The sequence below is a fragment of the Saccopteryx leptura genome, chromosome 2 (assembly GCF_036850995.1).
Source record: "Saccopteryx leptura isolate mSacLep1 chromosome 2, mSacLep1_pri_phased_curated, whole genome shotgun sequence".
Lineage (NCBI taxonomy): Eukaryota > Metazoa > Chordata > Mammalia > Chiroptera > Emballonuridae > Saccopteryx > Saccopteryx leptura.
The window spans coordinates 341,013,220-341,033,766 of NC_089504.1; the positions used below are offsets into that span (position 1 = coordinate 341,013,220).

The window sequence follows — 20,547 nt, forward strand, 5'->3', positions numbered from 1 at the left end:
GAGAGTCAGAGAGAGGGACAGATAGGGACAGACAGACAGGAAGGGAAAGAGATGAGAAACATCAATTCTTCGTTGCGGTTCCTTAGTTGTTCATTGATTGATTTCTCATATGTGCCTTGACAGGGGGGCTATAGCAGACTGAGTGACCCCTTGCTCGAGCCAGCAACCTTGGGCTCAAGCTGGTGAGCCTTGCTCAAACCAGATGAGCCCGCGCTCAAGCTGGCGACCTCGGGGTCTCGACCCTGGGTCCTCCGCATCCCAGTCCGATGCTCTATTCACTGCGCCACCGCCTGGTCAGGCTGCCCAGGATTTTTATTGAGAGGCAAGTCATGTAGGCACCTGATGCATGACATGTACCCAAATTCCATGTTCCCAAAATGAAAGCAAATATTTAGCATAAAGCTGTCTTGTTAACAACTTAGCTCAGGCATGGTGAGCCGCTTTTATCAGCTAGGGTAGTGGGAACACTCCAGAACTCCACGTTACCAGATGCCACCAAGAACCAAGTTTGAAATTAGGCCTTTCAAAGGATAGGAGTCAGGCCTTCTATGTTGACATTCTTCTGCACACTTGCATTTAAAACAAAACCTCAGAAAGTAAATAATGCTTATTACCAAAAAAAAAAGTAAATGCTAATATTAGAATTTTAGCCACAGGAGGGAGGAAGGATTGAGTGTCAGGATAGTCTTAGCGCCCTGAAACCACACTCCTTTAGCTTACCTATGTGTATATGTAAGGCAAGCCTGCATCTCTAGAGAGTTTAATTTGGAGTGACAGAAAAGGCCTTTCAGTTCATGTCATTGCAGCGCTTAAGAAGAAGTATCTTCTCTGAACTGTGGGCAAAATGGCTTACAAGCCTTGCGACTTTTCAGCAACATTAGTCCCCTCACCCTATTAAAACTGCTCAAGTTTCATCAGTCACAGTCTTGAGTAAGGATTGAGAGTATAGTACAGGGGTCCTCGGGTTACGACACAGTTCTGTTCCTACAACAGTGACGTGACCTGAATTTGGGTGTAAATCCAAACATACCCTAGCCTAGCCTAAGTCACTTACCTATCCTAACACAGTTGTAAAATGCTAATCTAGAACATAAAAACACAACTAAGCCAAAAATGGCATAGGTAAGCGTATTGAGGGACACCAACTCCCTCACTCATATACCACACGCAACCAAACTACTTTGCCCAAGTAGTTTGTAAGTACAACGCTAACGGCATAAGTCGGAACACTCACTTCTCAAATTTTTAAGTTTTTATGGGAGTGAGTGTCGCAAATTTGAAACGTCATATGTCGTGACTGTCATAACCCAAGAACCCCCTGTATGTCAAAAGAGGGTACAGAAAATCACACAGTCATTGAGTACAGACTCAAGCACCAATCTGCCTCCAGGCAGCAAAATCCTGGTCCCACAATCAAAGCAATGATAACACTTCTTTAGCTCCCAGGGTAGACCCACAAGCTTGCAGGGTTCTTGTCACTAGTTGATTTTACTCAACTTATGTCACAGACTGCACCACTAACCTCTCATGTGTACCATTGATGGTAATATAAATGCTTGTTAAGCACAAAGTATGGGCCCAAATGTGTGAAGCAATTTCACATATTAACTTATCCTCCCAAAAGTCCTATCAGATAGGCTGGCCCCAGGTCACACAGCTAATAAATGGCAGAGATGGAATATGATCCCATGTACTATGGCTCCAGAGCCAGCACAACCCCACTCCACAAAGACAACTTCATGACAGAAGGGGTTTTCCTTCCCACAGGAGAGTCCATCAAATTCTCTGACCTGGACTGGGGGTAAGGTAGGGTAGAATACTTCTTGAGGCTGAAGTTTTGTAAAGACAAAGAGCCAGGTAATACAACAATAATATACAAATGGGTAGATTGCTGAACAAAGCTACCTTCAGTGGCACATCCAAAGGACATCTCAAAATGCAGCAGTATTCCTGGCCGTCACAAGGAATGGGGCTATACTGGCCTTTAGTACAGAACGCGAGGAATATTAAATATCCTACAATGGATGGAACAATCTACACCAATGGTTTTCAATCGCCAGTCCACAGAGCAGTACCAGTCCACTGGAAATTTCATGCTGGTCCTTGAAAGAATTAACCACCCTGATGTTGTATGATTATAAATCCTCTACAAAACTACTGGTCTACACAATGAATGATGCCTCGCTATGCCAACAGCACACCCAGGGACAAACACTACATAACAAACTGGCCCTTGTGTTTATTTTTTCTTTCCACCCCCAACTCCTTCCTCCTTTTCCCCCTCCCATTAAGTTCTACCCCGCTTTCCCTCTGGCTATTGCTACCCTATTGTCTGTATATATGTGCTATGTATATATGATTTTACAAACTGGCCCTTGTGTATAGTTTCAGGGCTACAGGAGTAAGAGGCAGTAGGAAAGATCACTTTAATCACACTGCTTTCAAGCCTTATGCTATGAATCTTGAGCTATTGTGAAGCACCTGCCAGGCAAGCATATGGCCCAAACCTGTTCCTCAACCTCCACATCTAGATTAATCTCCAAGGCATGGACGGGAGCCAGATTCAGGCCCACAGGCTATTTGTCCAACAAGACACTTGGCTCCATCCTGGCCCAGGCAATGAGCAGACATAGGGCTATGCCAGCTGATTCTTGGACTAAGCAATTGAGAAATGTTGTGAAAGTCTCAGAACAGAGAAGACTGTGGTCATCACTCATTGTAACTGTCATCAGCTCAGTCCTGTAGTGTCAAGGACTCTGCTGAGCATGAAGACGATGGCAAGTCAAGTCACAGAAAAACCATTCATACCATCTGTGGGCTCTAGGGAAATAACGTGCTCTGGTACTTCCCTTCTCTGTCCTCAAATATATGACCCCCAGTAAAGGCTCCAACTCAGGTGCCCAAGTCTCCTTTCTAAAATAAAAGGCTAATACTTATGAAATAACTAAAGAGCAGTATTATCAAGAATCAACAATCAAGTCCATGTTGCATGGCAACCTTTACAAATTGCTTGGTAGCATATGTTTGCTTCTCACTAAAGCATTAATCCACTGTTTTGTTTTGTTTTTTTCTTTTGAGAGTGAGTGAATGAGAGGGGCAGACAGGGACAGACAGACAGGAAGGGAGAAAGATGAGAAGCATCAATTCTTTGTTGCGGTCCTTTAGTTGTTCATTGATTGCTTTTTCCTATGTCCCTTGACTGGGGGGTTCCAGCAGAACAAGTGCTCACACTAGCAACTCTGGACTCAAGGCAGCGACCTTGGGCTCAAACCAGCGCCCATGGGGTCATGTCTATGAACCCATGCTCAAGCTAGCAACCCCACACTCAAACTGGCAACCTCGGGGTTTCGAACCTGGGTCCTCAGCATCCCAGGCCGATGCTATATCCACTGCACCACCCAGTCAGGTACTAAACCACTGTTCTTTTAAACACTAAAACATTCATCTTTCAGTTTCCCCTCTCTGTCTCTTTCCTATATAGCCTAAACATCTGGTCAGGAAAGGCATGATTGAGGATAAAATCTAATTAATGAGGCACTTGATTTCCTCGTTGATAAACTTAAAGAACTCAATATAGAACAGGATAAAGAAAGCCAGACTATTTATAGTCAGTGGTAATGTCCTTAATGAGTGTATCCTTGTTCCCCTAGATCTCTTTGACAATTACATAGACAGCTGTAAAGGAAGAGTGAATGGATTGTTACAAGGCCTTAATACTTAGAGATATTAAACTGAATTATGTTAAAGAGCCAAAACCCTGGGACGGTAGTGGTGGTGTGGGAGGCTAGAAGGGTAGTAATGTATGACTATCAATCAGGATCAAAAGAAAATGATAGTAATGGCACCAATAAAGTGATCTCAAAAAATAGTTATTGTTATAAAAAGGGCTGTAAAAAAGACAAGTAAGAAACAAACTGTTAGGAAAATGACAGACAGGGGGATAACGATTCTTGGCCCACAATATTCTAACCGAAACTGATTTAGAAAACAAACTTAAGATAAAGTCTTTTTTCATTTCTAAGAGAGCTGTCATGAAGTTTTTACATACCTAAATATTGGCTACTCTCCAAATGAGAAAATTAGTTAAACAATTTACATTAAAAATAGATAGGTCTGCGGGCACATAGGAGAAGCGCCCATTTGCTTCTCCACCCCGCCCCCCTTCCTCTCTGTCTCTCTCTTCCCCTCCTGCAGCCAAGGTTCCATTGGAGCAAAGATGGCCCAGGCGCTGGGGATGGCTCCTTGGCCTCTGCCCCAGGCACTAGAGTGGCTCTGGTCGCGGCAGAGCGACGCCCCGGAGGGGCAGAGCATCGCCCCCTGGTGGGCAGAGCTTCACCCCTGTTGGGCGTGCCGGGTGGATCCTGGTCAGGCGCATGCGGGAATCTGTCTGACTGTCTCTCCCTGTTTCCAGCTTCAGAAAAATACAAAAAATAAAAAAATAAAAAAAATAGATAGGTCTGCCTGACCAGGCAGTGGCGCAAGGGATAGAGCATTGGACTGGGATGCGGAAGGACCCAGGTTCGAGACCCCGAGGTTGCCAGCTTGAGTGCAGGCTCATCTGGTTTGGGCAAAGCTCACCAGCTTGAGCCCAAGGTTGCTGGCTCGAGCAAGGGGTTACTCGGTCTGCTGAAGGCCCGCGGTCAAGGCACATATGAGAAAGCAATCAATGAACAACTAAGGTGTCGCAACGCGCAACAAAAAACTAATGATTGATGCTTCTCATCTTTCCGTTCCTGTCTGTCTGTCCCTGTCTATCCCTCTCTCTGACTCTCTCTCTGTCTCTGTAAAAAAAAAAAAAATAGATAGGTCTGACAGTTATAACACATGGCAGGTTTAGCTAATGTGGACAAACTTCCACCTCACACTCAATTCACAAACAGGAAAATACCAGATAAAATGCAGCATGTTTGAAACTACATGGCTCATTCTGAGATACTACTTCATACTCGTTTGGATAGCTATTATCAAAAACATAGAAAAGAAGTGTTGGTAAGGATGCAGAGAAATTAGAACCCTTCTGCACTGCCAGTAGATATGTAAAATGTATGGTGGTTCCTTAAAAAATTAAACACAGATTACCATATGATCCAACAATCCCAATTCTGGGTACATACTGAAAAATGTGAAAGCAGGGATGTAAATAGACATTTATACACACATACTGATAGCAGCATTACTCACTATTGCCAAACAGTAGAAGCCATCCAAATGCCCATCAACAGATGGATAGAGAGATAAAATGTGGTATAAACATACAATGGAATATATCCAGTCTTAAAGAGAAAATTCAAACACTTGCCACATGGATGAACATGGATGAACGTTGAAGGCATTATGCTAAGTCAAATAAGCCAGTGACAAACACTATGTGATTCTACTCAGTAGTCAAACTCATAGAAACAGAAAGTGGAATGTCATTTGACAGAAGATGGGAGAGGAGAATGGGGCATTAAAGTTTAATGGGTAAAAAGTTTTAGTTTCCAAAGAAAAAAAGTTCTTGAGCCCTGGCCGGTTGGCTCAGTGGTAGAGCGTCGGTCTGGCGTGCAGGAGTCCCGGGTTCGATTCCTAGCCGGGGCACATAGGAGTGGGTGCCCATCTGCTTCTCTGCCACTCCCCCTCTCCTTACTCTCTGTCTCTCTCTTCCCCTCCCGCAGCCGAGGCTCCATTGGAGCAAAAAGATGGCCCGGGCGCTGGGGGTGGCTCCTTGGCCTCTGCCCCAGGCACTAGAGTGGCTCTGATCGTGAGGGAGTGATACCCCGAATGGGCAGAGCATCGCCCCCTGGTGGGCGTGCCGGGTAGATCCCGGTCGGGCGCATGCAGGAGTCTGTCTGACTGTCTCCCGGTTTCCAGCTTCAGAAAAATACAAAAAAAAAAAAAAAAAAAAAGTTCTTGAGATGGACGGTGGTAATGGTTGCACATCAACGTGCATATACCTAATTCTACTACACAGTACATACTTTCAATGGTTAAAAAGGTAAATTTTATGTTCTGTATATTTTATACAATTTTTAAAAATCAATAAATTGCCAAAAAAAAACACAAAAAAACAAATGGCTGAACTTAAATTAGAGGAAGATTTTTCTCAAGAGGAAAAAACCAAAACTCAATATTAAACTCTACAGGTGAACTGTAGAAGACTGGAAAAATAAGAAAACTAGATATAAAATCTAGTCTAGGTGTTAAGCTTTTAATGCCCACACAGAAACAGCCACACTTGAGGGAAGGCCCTCACACAGGGGCCCTGGAAAAGCCACCTCTCCATGTGGCGAGACAAACTCGACCCACCTGCCAAGTGAAATATCAGCAGTAAGGAAACTTGCTCTTTCAGAGCTCCTACACGAAACCGAAGCCCCAGCTGCATCGGGCTCAGATGCGGATGAATAATGTACACTACCTGAGTTTTTAAAAAGGTAAAAATGGGTCCCCTGCTCTATAAATTGCTTATGAGAGTGCAAACTGGTATACCCTCCCCCATGGAGGGCAATTTGGCAATACTACTGTATTATAAATCATATACAACAGCAGAAAACAACGGAATAATATTTTCAAAGTGCTGAGAGAAAGTAACAGTTAACTCAGATTCACCACCTAGCTAAATGACCACCCAGGAGAGGGCAATTAAGACTTTCTGAGGGAAGCAAAATGAGAATAGCTACGCATACAGATATACTTGAGAAAGAAAGAACGTGAGCCCAGTGGAAAGAAGACAGTTAAAAGAAAGAATGGTGAACAAATGGATAAATATGTGAAAAATGTAAAAAAATAAAATAAAATAAAACTAGCTATATATAACAAAAATAATTATTATAACTAATTTAGGGGATGTAAAAGATAAAATGAAAGTAATATATCGAAGGAAACGTGAAACAAAAGGGAATGATTATATTAAACTGTTTTGGTTTTTGTAAGCGAGAAAGGGGGAGGACAAACGGGAAGGGAGAGGGAGATGAGAAGCATCAACTCATAGTTGCGGCACCTTAGCTGTTCACTGATTGTTTTCTCATAAGTGCCTTGACAGGGGTGGAGAGGACTACAGCCAAGCCAGTGACTGGAGCTTCAAGCCAGCAGCCTTTGGGCTTAAATCAGCGACCATGGGGTCGTGTCTATAATCCCACACTCAAACCGGCAACCCCGAGCTCAAGCTGGTGAGCCCTCACTCAAGCTAGATGAGTCAGGGCTCAAGCCAGCAACCTCAGGGTTTCGAACCTGGGTCCTCAGCATCCCAGGCCAACGAACGCTCCATTCACTGCACCATCACCTCACCCGGTCAGGGTATATTAAACTGTTTTTAAACTTTGTATTATTAGGTAGAAGCAGAGAATAATTACCATATTAACTATGTAAGTTAAAATTCTTGAAGTAGGCCTTGGCTAGTTGGCTCAGTGGACAGAGCATCGGCCCAGTGTGTTGATGTCCTGGGTTTGACTCCCGGTCAAACCTCTTGTAGGAGGGCATACAAGAGAAGTGCCCATCTGCTTCTCTGCCCTTCTCGCTTCCCCTTCTCTCACTCTTCCCCCCACACAGCCAGTGGCCTGATTGGTTCGAGCATCGGCCTCAGGAGCTGAGGATAGCTCGGTTGATTTGAGACTCGGCCCCAGATGGAGGTTTCTGGATGGATCCGGGTCAGGGTGCATGCAAGAGGCTATTTCTCCTCCTCTCATTTAAAAAAAAACCACAAAATTCTTTTTAAAGTGAAAATAAGAGATACTATTTCCAAACTAGGAGAGGAAAAAGAGAGGTAATGGATTAAATTTTTAAATTGGATCAATTCAATAAAAGATAGTAAAAGGAGAAAAAGCATAAAAAAGAGGAGTAAGCGTTCCCTGACCAGTATATACAAAGGATGCCCAGGGCACATTCAGAAACGAACCAATGTTTCCCTCTCTCTCTCCCCACTTCCTCGCTCTCTAAAATCAATAAATAAAAAATTTTTAAAAAGAAGTACTATTGATAGATAGTCACAGGGATATAAAGTACAGTATAGGGAATATAATAAAAAAAAAGAGGGGTAAGCAGAAGGTATCAAAATTATACAGTAAAAATAAATTCAATATATCAAGAATCATTAAAAAATTAATTAAACTTGGAGGCCCTGGCTGGTTGGCTCAGCGGTAGAGCGTGGTCCCCATCGTGTGGATGTCCTGGGTTTGATTCCCGTCAGGGCACACAGGAGAAGCGACCATCTGCTTCTCCACCCCTCCCCCTCCCCCTTCTCTCTTCTCTCTCTTTCTGTCTCCCTCTCTTCCCCTCACACAGTCAGTCACTCGATTGGTTCCAGTGCATTGGACCCGGGCACTGAGGAGGGCTCCATGGAGCCTCTGCTTTAGGCACTAAAAATAGCTGGGTTGTAAGCATGGCCCCAGACAAGGGTTACCAGGTGGATCCCAGTCAGGGTGCATGAAGGAGTCTGTATATCTCCCTTCTTCTCACTTGGAAAAGAAGAAGAAAAAATGTTTAGCTGGATTTTTAAAACTAATAAATAAATATCTAGTATTGACTTTTTAGAGGAATACTTAAAACCTAAAAACAAACATAAGAGGATATGAAAAGATATACTAGAAAAATATTATCCTCTCTCAACTGCCACCCCATCAGCCCCACCATACCAAAAAGAGTGAGTACCACTAGAGCAGTGGTAGTCAACCTGGTCCCTACCACCCACTAATGGGCGTTCCAGCTTTCATGGTGGGCGGTAGCGGAGCAACCAAAGTATAAATAAAAAGATAGATTTAACTACAGTAAGTTGTTTTATAAAGATTTATTCTGCCAAACGTAGCAAAAATCCAACATAAAGTACTTGGTAAGTAATTATTATTATATGCTTCAACTTGCTGTAACTCTGCTTTGTAAATTTTAAAAAGTAAAGTTACTTCCCTACTTTATAAATTACCATTACTGTGGAACCGTAGGCAGTTAGAAAATTTTACTACTAACAGCGATACAAAAGTGGGCAGTAGGTATAAAAAGGTTGACTACCCCTGCACTAGAGTAATACAAAACTTTGACTTTAAGGGAAAAAAAGCAGTATTTTATAGAGGGCTTCTAGAAAAATATAAATGATCAAAACAGACTCAAAAGGGAATAAATAGAAAACTCAAGATCTAAGCAATAAGAAAACTGAATCAGTAGTCAGAAATCTAACCCTCCCATTTAAAAACATTGCTAGACCAAGACATAGCTGTCAAGTAAGATGTAACATTCATCTTACACAAACTGTTCCAAAGAAAAGAAAAAGAGGATGCCCTGGCAGGATAGCTCTGTTGGTTAGAACATCAGCCTGAAGCACTAAGGTTGCTGGTTCAATCCCCAATCAGGGCACATACAGGAACAGATGTTCCTCCCTCTCTCCTTCTCTTTCTCTCTCCCCCTTTCTCTCTGTCTAAAATCAATAAATACAAAATTTAAAGAAAAAAAAGAAAAGAAAAAGAGGATTAACTCCCCAATTTATTCTATAAGGCCAGAGCAGGGGTCAGGAACCTATGGCTCGCGAGCCAACTGTGGCTCTTTTGATGGCTGCATCTGGCTCACAGACAAATCTTTAATAAAAAAAATAACAACATTAAAAATATAAAACATTCTCATGTATTACAATCCATTCATTTCCTACTGCTCATATTCATGGTTGCGGGTGGCTGGAGCCAATCACAGTTGTCCTCTGTGACAACACCAAATTTTTATTGGCTAATGCGTAATATACACAGGTCATTGTACGGCTCTCACAGAATTACATTTTAAAATATGTGGCGTTCATGGCTTTCTCAGCCAAAAAGGTTCCCGACCCCTGGGCTAGAGTATCACTGATAGCAAAATTACGTAAGGATAGAACAAGTAATATTGTAAGACCAATTCCATTTATGAACACATACAAAAAAAGAGAAATATTAGCATCCTCCAGCAAGTATAAAAATACACTACAGTTAGTGCTCGACTTACAACCACGATTGGTTCTGACAGGCCAGTCGTAACACGATTTGTTCGTAAGTTGAGTGGGCTATACATACAGTACTATGAAATGATGTTATAAAAATCTTTAAGTCATATTTTATCATAATTTTCTTTCATTATTGTTATATATCATAATTTTCTTCGTTCATTTTATGCCGTTTTTATCATGTCTACACCATTTTGTTTCTTATTTTTACATTCATCAGGTTTAAGTAAAACACTGCATTACCAATACAACTGGTTTAATATTTGCAAAGACAATTTCCTCTTGGTAGAGATCTTGGGAGGGGTTTGATGAAAAATATCCAAGACACAAAACACAAATTGCTGTACCGAGTCTGGGATAACAGTTGAAATGGTGCACATGGAGATGGTAGTGCTGCCGGAAGCCAGTCCACACTGTCGTATGCCCAGCTGGGCAACGCTTGCACTGCCAGACATGGAGCAGTCGTGGCTAGTGATTGTGGTCGTAAAGTTGAATGGTCGTAAGTTGCATAGGTCATAAGATGATCAATATTTGTATTTCATCAAATTGAAAATGTCACTAATTATAAGACACTATTACTTTATATACTGAGAAAGAAAAATGCTTTCACTTCAACCATAACATAATGCTTTTGTATCATTCATACATTTTTAAAAAAACTTTATTTCTTGTGAGAAACAGAGAGAGAGACATCGATTTGTTTTCCATTTATTTATACATTCATTGGTTGATTCTTGTATGTGCTCTAACCTGTGGGATCAAACCTGCAAACTTGGCATGTCAATGACATTCTAACCAAATGAGCTACCAGGCCAGGACCTTATCATTTATAGGTTTTGTGTTTTGTTTTGTTTTTTTAAGTGAAAGGAGGGGAGAGAGTGAAATAAACTCCTGCATGCACCCCACCCACCAACCTCTGTCTGGGGCTGATGCTGAATCAACCAAGCTATCCTCAGCGTCCAAGGCAAACGCTTGAACCAATCAGGCCACTGGCTATAGGAGGGGAAGAGGGAGAGAAAGGGGAGATGGAGGGGAGGAGAAGCAGATGGTCGCTTCTCTTACGTGCCCTGATAGGGAATTGAACCCAGGATGTCGACGTCCATATGCCAGGCTGATGTTCTATCCACTTAGCCAACTGGCCAGGGCTCATACATTTTATTTTATTTTTTATTTTATTTTATAGTTACTGAAGAAGGTTTTTAGGCTTATTTACACAGGCTGTTATCAACTATCATTCTTTTTTTTTTTTTTTTTTGTATTTTTCTGAAGCTGGAAACGGGGAGGCAGTCAGACAGACTCCCGCATGCGCTCGACCGGGATCCACCCAGCACGCCCACCAGGGGGCGACACTCTGCCCATCTGGGGCGTCGCTCTGCTGCAACCAGAGCCACTCTAGCGCCTGGGGTAGAGGCCATGGAGCCATCCCCAGCGCCCGGGCCATCCTTTACTCCAACGGAGCCTTGGCTGCAGGAGGGGAAGAGAGAGACAGAGAGGAAGGAGAGGGGGAGGGGCGGAGAAGCAGATGGGTGCTTCTCCTGTGTGCCCTGGCCGGAAATCGAACCCGGGACTTCTGCACGCCAGGCCGATGCTCTACCACTGAGCCAACTGGCCAGGGCCTCAACTATCATTCTTATACATTCATAACAAGAAAAACATAAACATAATTAGGCATAATCTTCACATTTACAGTCCCAACTCTTCTGAATCACTTTACAACTCAGAGTTTTTGATATTCCTTCACACTATCAAGAGGTAGTAGTATAACAGTTCATAATAGAGTTTCAACCATTCTCTCTGGCATTTTCCTCTAAGTCACTGAGGCACATTCTGAAAGTTTTGATGCTGAATTTTTCTTAAACTTACTAGAAGATAGCACCTAAACATTTTCAGGCACCAATCAAGATTTATAGCCCTTCTTTAAATGGTCCTCAAATGGTTGTAAACCAAAACACTAAGGAATTTCAGGTGACCAAATTCAAACAAGAGCAATTAGGAGATGTCACTGACTATAAAACAGATTCCAATTCCACAAAGGAAAATTTGCATCTCAAAATCAAATATAGTATGTCACAATCAAATAGGGTTTAGCTCAGGAAGGCAAGAATGATTTAACATTAGAAAATCTATTAAAGTAGGTCACCACATTAACAAACTAAAAAAAAAAACCACCTCAATGTATGCAGAAAAGCATTTGAGAAAATTCAAGTCATAACTTTTTTAAAAACCTCTTAGCAAAACAGAAATAAAAAGGGACAACCTTATGTAGCTAACTGCTAACATTTCACAGTGAAAAAACAAACAAACAGTAAAATACTAGAAACATTCTCTTTAAAGGAAAGAACAGAATAAAGATGACTGCCATGATTGCTTCTACTCAATATTATAAAAGTCTTAGCTAACTCAGTAAGACAGGAAAATGGTAGAGGTGGTACAAAAACTGGAAAGGAAAAAAGAACTAAACTATTATCAATACATAAAACTCCACAGAGCATCTATAGTACAGCAAGAAATATTTTGAAAATTTAAGTTATGTTTTTAAAAATCCTATTCATAATAGCTTCTAAATCAGAATAAATGTAACAAAAGATATAATGCATTCTTATAGGAAATGTTTAAAGCTTTATTGAAAACAAAACATGGACTAATAAAAAGAAACTGAGGTACTTAGTAAGATATAAATGAAGTGATATAAAATATTTATGAGTGGGAGGAATAAATATATATATAAATATGTATATGTATACATAGTCATTTCTACCTGAAATAATCTAAGAAATCACAGAACAGATTGGCCTGGAAGAGAGAGGCAGTGGTAGTACCAGTGACCTTGGAGAGGTCCCCATCCATGCCACCCCTGGGGAACCCTGCTCTGGATGGGGACCACTCAGCTCTGCACCAGAGATTGTACACAAGGCCTAGCAGACGGACTCTGATGGGGAAAGTGACCAGGTTTCAGCCACGTCCTCAGATCAGGTGCAGTCACCAGTCAGGGCGCACATGCGCAACAATCCCACACACAAGATCTCCACTTAGGAGAGCAACAAGCACCTGTCACGACCAGCTGACATCGGCTGCCGGAGGGCTACTTTGAGAAACTGACCTTCAATAGCCCCATCTTTGACAAGCCCCTCAGTCACCACTTCCACCATGTCAGCCTGTTCAAGATTGGCTTTGAGAAACTGGAGACCTACATCACACTGGACAAGCCGGGCAAAAGTACTTATGCCACCATTTACAAGGACAAAGGCAAGCTCACAGACAACCTTGGGGCACTCCGGGAGAGCAGACTGGAACATGAAGAGTGGGCACCCTGCACCATCATTCAGGAAGTATTCCTGCTCAGGGACCTCAGACACGCCAGTCTGGGCATGCACTATTCACACAGTCCTTTACACTTGTCTTTGAGTACTTGGACAAGAACCTGAAGTAATAAGAAAGATGACTATGGGAACATCATTAACATGCACAATATGAAATTGTTCCTGCACGAGCTGGTCCATGGCCTGGCCTACTGCCACTGGCAGAAGGTGCTGTGCCAGGACCTCCAGCCCCAGAACTTGCTCATCAACAAGAAAGAAGAGGCCTTGGCCAGATAGCTCAGTTGGTTAGAGCATCATCCTGATATGCCAAGGTTGCAGGTTCAATGCCTGATCAGGACACATATAAGAATCAACCAATGAATGCATAAATAAGTGGAAAATAAGTCATGGCCCTGGCCAGTTGGCTCAGTGGTAGAGCGTCAGCCTGGCGTGCAGGAGTCCCGGGTTCGATTCCCGGCCAGGGCACACAGGAGAAGCGCCCTTCTGCTTCTCCACCCCTCCCCTTCTCCTTCCTCTCTGTCTCTCTCTTCCCCTCCCGCAGCCGAGGCTCCATTGGAGCAAAGTTTGCCCAGGCGCTGAGAATGGCTCTGTGGCCTCTGCCTCAGGCGCTAGAATGGCTCTGATTGCGGCAGAGCGACGCCTCAAGATGGGCAGAGCATCACCCCCTGGTGGGCATGCCAGGTGGATCCCGGTCAGATGCATGTGGGAGTCTGTCTGACTGCCTCCCCGTTTCCAACTTTGGAAAAATACAAAAAATACAAAAAAAAAAGAAAAGAAAAGAAGTCAATGTTTCTCTCCCCCCCCCTCCCTCAGGGAGAGGGAGGAGAGCTCAAGCTGGCCAACTTTGGCCTGGCCCAGGCCAAGTCAATTCCAACAAAGACCCTACTCCAATGAGGTGGTGACACTGTTGTACCAGCCCCCCAACATCCTGCTCAGGTCAACAATCTACTCCACTCAGATTGACACATGGGCTGTGGATTGCGTTTTCTATGTGAGCCTCTTCCTGGGCTCCATATTGGAGGAACAGCTACACTTCATCTTCTGTATCTTAGGAATCCCAACAGAAAAAAGAGCCAGGCACCCTGTTCAATGAAGAGTTCAAGACATACAACTACCCCAAGTACCATGCCAAGGCACTTTTGAGCCACGCATCCTAACTTGATAGCAATGGGACTGATCTCCTCACCAAACTGCTGCAGTCTAAAGGTCGCTATTGGGTCTGGGAAGAGAATGTTATGAAATACCCATTCTTCTACAGTCAGGGGGAGCAGATACACAAACTTCCTGCAATACTTCCCTATTTGCACTAAAGGAGATCCAGCTACAAGAGGAGGCCAGCCTTCACTCTTTGTCAATGCCTGACTCAGGCAAGACAGCTTTCCCTGTGGTATACACCAAGTTCTAAGCCACAGAACAAGACCCCAGCAGGCAGTGGCTGGAGGGATGCCACACCCCTCAAAGGACAGCCCTCAAATGCATCCTCCCTGCTTCCTGCCTGCCTACCTGATTCATGCCCACATGCTCCCTGATGCCTGTCCAAAAATCTGACCATTGGCCTGTCTACTGGGTTCTAACAAAGCTCTCATCACGCCTTCAAAAAACAAACAAAAAAGAAGCCACAGGTTAAAGACAAAGAGAGAATCTTAAAAACATCAAGAAAAAAAGAGTTAGTTGTTAACAACGGAGCACCCAAAAGACTGTCGTCAACTGATTCCTTAACAGAAACTTCACAGGCCAAAAGGGATTGGCAAGTAATAGTCAAAAGTGATGAAAAGCAAGGACCTACAACCAAGATTACTCTACCCAGCAGAGCTATCATTTAGAACCAAAGGACAAATAAAGAGCTTCCCAGAAAGGAAAAAGCTAAAGAAGTTCATTACCACCAAACCAGTATTAAAGAAATATTAAAGGGTCTTCTTTAAGAAGAAGAAAAAATAAAAAATAGAATAATAAGATGGCTATAAATACAAATCTATGAACAATTACTTTAAATGATAAAATCTTGTCATCTGCAACAACGTGGATAGACCTTGAAGGTACTGGGCTGAGTGAAATAAGTCAGACAGAGGAAGACAAATGCCCATGATTCACTTATATGTGGACTCTACAAAAACAAACAAGCACAACAGAACCAGATTCATAAATAAAGAGAACATTTTGACAGCTGCCAAATGGGAGGTTGCATTGGGAAGATGGGTGAAAAAGATGAAGGGATTAAGTACAAATTGGTAGTTACAGAATGATCACGGGGATGAAAAGTACACATAGGTACAATAATGTGGTAATAACTATATATGGTGTTAGATGGGTACTAGATTTAGCAAAGTAATCAGTAAGTTATGTAATGTCTAATCATGGTTCGTACACCTGAAACTAATATATTGTATGTCAACTATAATTGAAAAATAGAAATTATTTGAAGCTAAAATAAATAAGTTAATTAATTAATGTAAAATGAATAACCAAAAGACCTATCAATGGATAAATATAGTACATATAGAAATATACTGGAGTACTTTAAAACAGCTAAAATGAATAAATGGCAAGTCTCAAAACTGTATGTTAAAAGGAAAATAAAAGCAGTAAGTTTATGTAGTCTTTTTACATTTTAAAAACCCAAAAAGAATAAATATTACATTGTTATAGGAATATGCATATATACTAAAAGTTTTTTTAAGTGTAAGTGGATGATACATATCAGAGACCAAAGACTACTAGGGAGAAAGGTGAGAAAATACTATGATGGGGAAGGATGAGGGGGGTGGAAATTTAACATCTGTACTCTTGTAGAGAAAATCTGAAACAAACATGACAAAATGTCACCATTCGTTTAAGCTAGGTGGAGGGTACAAAGGTGTTTCTGTCCTTTTGTTAGGTAGCTAGTTAGGCATGAGTTGGGATAGGCAAAGGGCAGGGAAGGGATGAACTGTCCCCATGCATTCCTGTCTGTCTGTAGGATCTAGGTGAATCTTTAAGTCGGAACAGGCCTCACCAACCCATGTTCCCTGAAATGGTATCAGCCACACAGCAGTACGATGAAGATAGATAAACAAGATGGGGAAGCAGGAATGGGAAAAAAGAAAATGAAAAAAGAAAAAAAAACAGGAATGGGAAAGTTCAAGAAGAAAAAGTCCATAAGTACCTAAATTCTGTAAATGATTAAGGCACTCATTCTTGCAAGTTAGTTGCTCACTCAGGCCTTTCTGACTGTATTCCTGCACAGCCAACAAACCCTTGCTTTGCTTACTATACTTTGTCTCTTGATCGAATTCTTTTCCTCAAGCAAGACAAGAATCGAGGTTTTGTTGTTTCACCAGTAACACTTTCAGTATATTGAAAATGTTTCAGCCCTAGCTGGTGGCTCAGGGGATAGAGCATCAGCCCAGCATATGGACATCCCATGTTCGATTCCTAGTCAGGGCACACAGGAGAAGTAACCATCTGCTTCTCCCCCCCCCCCCCGCACCTTTCCCTTTTTCTTCCTTTTCCCCTCTCACAGCCAGTGGCTAGATTGGTTCAAGCATGGCCCCAGGTGCTAATGATAGCTCCCTTGGAACACATCAGCCTGATGCACTAAAAATAGCTTGGTACTTGAGCATCAGCCCCTAGATGGGGTTGCTAGGTGGTTCCTGGTCAGGGAGCATGCAGGAGTCTGCCTCACTATCTCCCCTCCTCTCACCTAAAAAAAAATGTTCATAATTTAAACATTTCACATAGAAAAGGTCTGGCAATATGCATGATATGCCTGTTTTAAAAGGCTTATCCTATAAAATAATGATAGAGACTAAAAAAAGGAAATGTTTGTTTATAATGAAAAAAGTTGTAAATAGAATTAAATAAATAGCAAAATAGCCATATACTGTAATGAAGTATCATGTAATCATTAAAAAATTATAGTTTAGAAGCATGATTATTAACTTGGAAAGATAATGACAACATATTATGTGGAGGAAAAAAAGGCTATAAAATTATAGGCTTTCAACTAAGGCATTAAATGGTTAAATAAACCTCCTATCTGTACTAAACAGATAGGCTGAAGTTCCAATAATGCCCCTGCCATACTTTAATCTCTTACCAACCTGCATCCATGGAGAGAGGTTAACTACAAGCAGCCTAATAATAATAATAATAAGTACAAGATTAATTCTAGTGTTTCAAACAAGAAAAATATCGTTAAAATTGTAAGAATGAGACAGCACTCGAACACCAGGTGTGCAGGCTTTATTAGAGGAGAAAGGCCTGCCAGGGTGTTAGATTCAGGGAGGTGTGCTGTGGCTGCCAGAATGTAACTATTGAAGGAGCAGGAACAGAGAGTGCTGATAGGGCCCCTGTGAGGCTGAGAACAAAGAAGGTCAGAGACTCAGAGACCCTTATCAGAAGTTTATGTTTTGAATAGACACTTCTCCCAGGAAGAGATACAAATGGCCAACAGATATATGAAAAGATGCTCAGCTTCATTAGTTATTAGGGAAATGCAAATCAAAACTACAATGAGATACCACCTCACCCCTGTTAGATTAGCTATTATTAACAAGACGGGTAATAGCAAATGTTGGAGAGGCTGTGGAGAAAAAGGAACCCTCATTCACTGTTGGTGGGACTGTAAAGTAGTACAACCAGTATGGAGGAAAGTATGGTGGTTCCTCAAAAAACTGCAAATAGAACTACCTTATGACCCAGCAATCCCTCTACTGGGTATATACCCCAAAACCTCAGAAACATTGATACGTGAAGACACATGTAGCCCCATGTTCATTGCAGCACTGTTCACAGTGGCCAAGACATGGAAACAACCAAAAAGCCCTTCAATAGAAGACTGGATAAAGAAGATGTGGCACATATACACTATGGAATACTACTCAGCCATAAGAAATGATGACATCAGATCATTTACAGCAAAATGGTGGGATCTTGATAACATTATAAGGAGTGAAATAAGTAAATCAGAAAAAAACAAGAACTACATGATTCCATACATTGGTGGAACATAAAAATGAGACTAAGAGACATGGACAAGAGTGTGGTGGTTACCAGGGGTGGGGGGAGGGAGGACAGGGGGAGAGTTAGGGGGAGGGGGAGGGGCACAGAGAACTAGATAGAGGGTGGCGAAGGACAATCTGACTTTGGGCGAGGGGTATGCAACATAATTTAATGACAAGGTAACCTAGACATGTTTTCTTTGAATATATGTACCCTGATTTATTAATGTCATCCCATTACCATTAATAAAAATTTATTAAAAAAAAAAAAAAAAAAAAGTTTATGTTTGAAATTCGCTACTAAGCTAAACCCGGCCCCTGTTGCTATGCCGACCCCTGTTGCTATGCTGCGTGTGACCTCCCTAGCGAATAGCTAACTGCCACATCTGCTTCTGTATAATGCTTGCTCACTTAGGATATATAAGGACCTAGCTGTAAGCACCAGGCACGACTCTCATTTGCAGCTCCTTGTGGGTACGGTGTCTCTGGACACCTTGAGAGCTCGCCCCTGCGCAGGTTAAACTGGCCAATAAAGTAACATCTAAACTCCTGAAAGTCTCCGACGTTTGTTCTCGTACCCAGTGGATGCAACATTTTGGGGGCTTGCCCGGGATTCTCCCTTGGTGGAGTTTTGGGTCGGAGACCGGAGGGACAGCTCGAGCTGAGTAAGTATTCACTGAGGATCCTCATTTGGTTTGGCTTTTGGGCTCCGGAGCACACAATCCTGAGGTAGTAGGTGGGATGCTGCCGGTAACCTACCCAGGGCTTTCAGGAGCAGGACGCCGCTCTCTGAAATTTGGATATTTGGATTTGTTAACTTTAGGAGTGACCGGTCACATTAGGAATCCTTTTTGTGCTGCGTTTTGTCTGAGCTCGAATGACTAAGTTGAGTGTGAGAGAGACAAGTGTGTTCCTTGTGTTAATAGTGTGTGTTGCTTGTATCCTACCCTTTCTCATTATTCCTGAGTCATCCAGGATGGGACAACAGGAGTCTGTGCCAGGATCCCCGCTCGAGTGCCTGTTGAAGAATTTTTCTGATTTCCAGAAGAGGGCTCAGGGGTATGGAGGTCCGCAGCCGAGTCCAGGTTTCCTCCGGACCTTGAGCCAGCTGGAATGGCCTACATTTAATGTGGGATGGCCCACAGAGGGCGCTTTTGACCTTCTCCGGGAGGCGCAGCCATTTTGCCTCCTTCTCCGGGAGGCATCACTGGCACAAGATGCTGGCCCATGGGCACCTCCTTGCTCATCTATGTGCCTTTTTCCACTAGTGATTTATACAATTGGAAACATCAGAATCCCCCATTTTCCGAGAAACCTCAGGGACTAATATCTCTCCTTGAGACCATTTTTAGGACCCATCAGCCCACACGGGACGATTGTCAGCAGATTTTACAAACCCTCTTCACTTCTGAAGAAAGGGACAGAATAATGAGAGAAGCTGCTAAGGCGGTATTAGGAGAAGAAAGGGAAACTCGGGAGGGAGGAAGGGAAATAGAAGATGTTCTCCCGTCTCAACCTCCTACCTGGGACCCTAATACCACTGGGGGAAGGGACGCGCTCCTCCAGTATCGCCAGGCTCTGTTGAGGGGGCTCAAGGCAGCAGCTAGAAAGCCAACCAACTTTAGCAAGGTAAGTGAGATCATCCAGGGAAGAGAGGAATCCCCAGCAGCCTTTCTAGAAAGACTCATAGAGGCTTATAGAGTATATACCCCTCCAGATCCTGAGGCAGAAGAGAACAGGAGACTAGTAAATATAGCCTTTGTGACTCAGGCCGCTTCAGATATTAGGAAAAAGCTTCAGAAGATAGAGGGATTTGAAGGAGAAAATAGGAGTAAGCTATTAGAAATAGCCCAGAAAGTATATATTAACAGGGATGATCCGGAGGTTGGCAGAGCAAAGGAGGTAGCCAAGATCCTGATTGCTGCTCAGAAACCTCCCCCCAAAGGAAAAGGGGGACAGAGGAAGGGCCAAGGATGGCGAATAGCCAAAGATCAATGTGCCTATTGTAAGGAGAAAGAGCACTGGAAAAGAGAGTATCCAAGGTTGAAGGCCAACAGCCAAGGGCCAAGACAGGGCCCAGAGGTCTTGCTCCAAACCTTAGACTGACGGGGCCAGGGCTCCATTCCCGTCAGCTCCCAGGAGCCCATGGTCACCTTAACAGTCGAAGGAAAGCCAATAGTCTTCCTAGCCAACACGGGAGCCACCTACTCAATCCTAAAGAAACCACAGGGCCAGATGCAGAAGGCAACTACTAAGATAATAGGGGCAACGGGCAAAGCAGAAGCCTACTCGTGGGCCACCGCAAGAATTACTGACT

The 20,547-nt window shown here is 42.8% G+C and overlaps 1 pseudogene; it reads left to right on the forward strand.

The window, feature by feature from the left end:
* Positions 1-14,656, forward strand: part of LOC136392308 (cyclin-dependent kinase 16-like) — a 142,303-nt pseudogene extending 127,647 nt beyond the window's left edge.
* Positions 14,657-20,547: the final 5,891 nt, after the last annotated feature.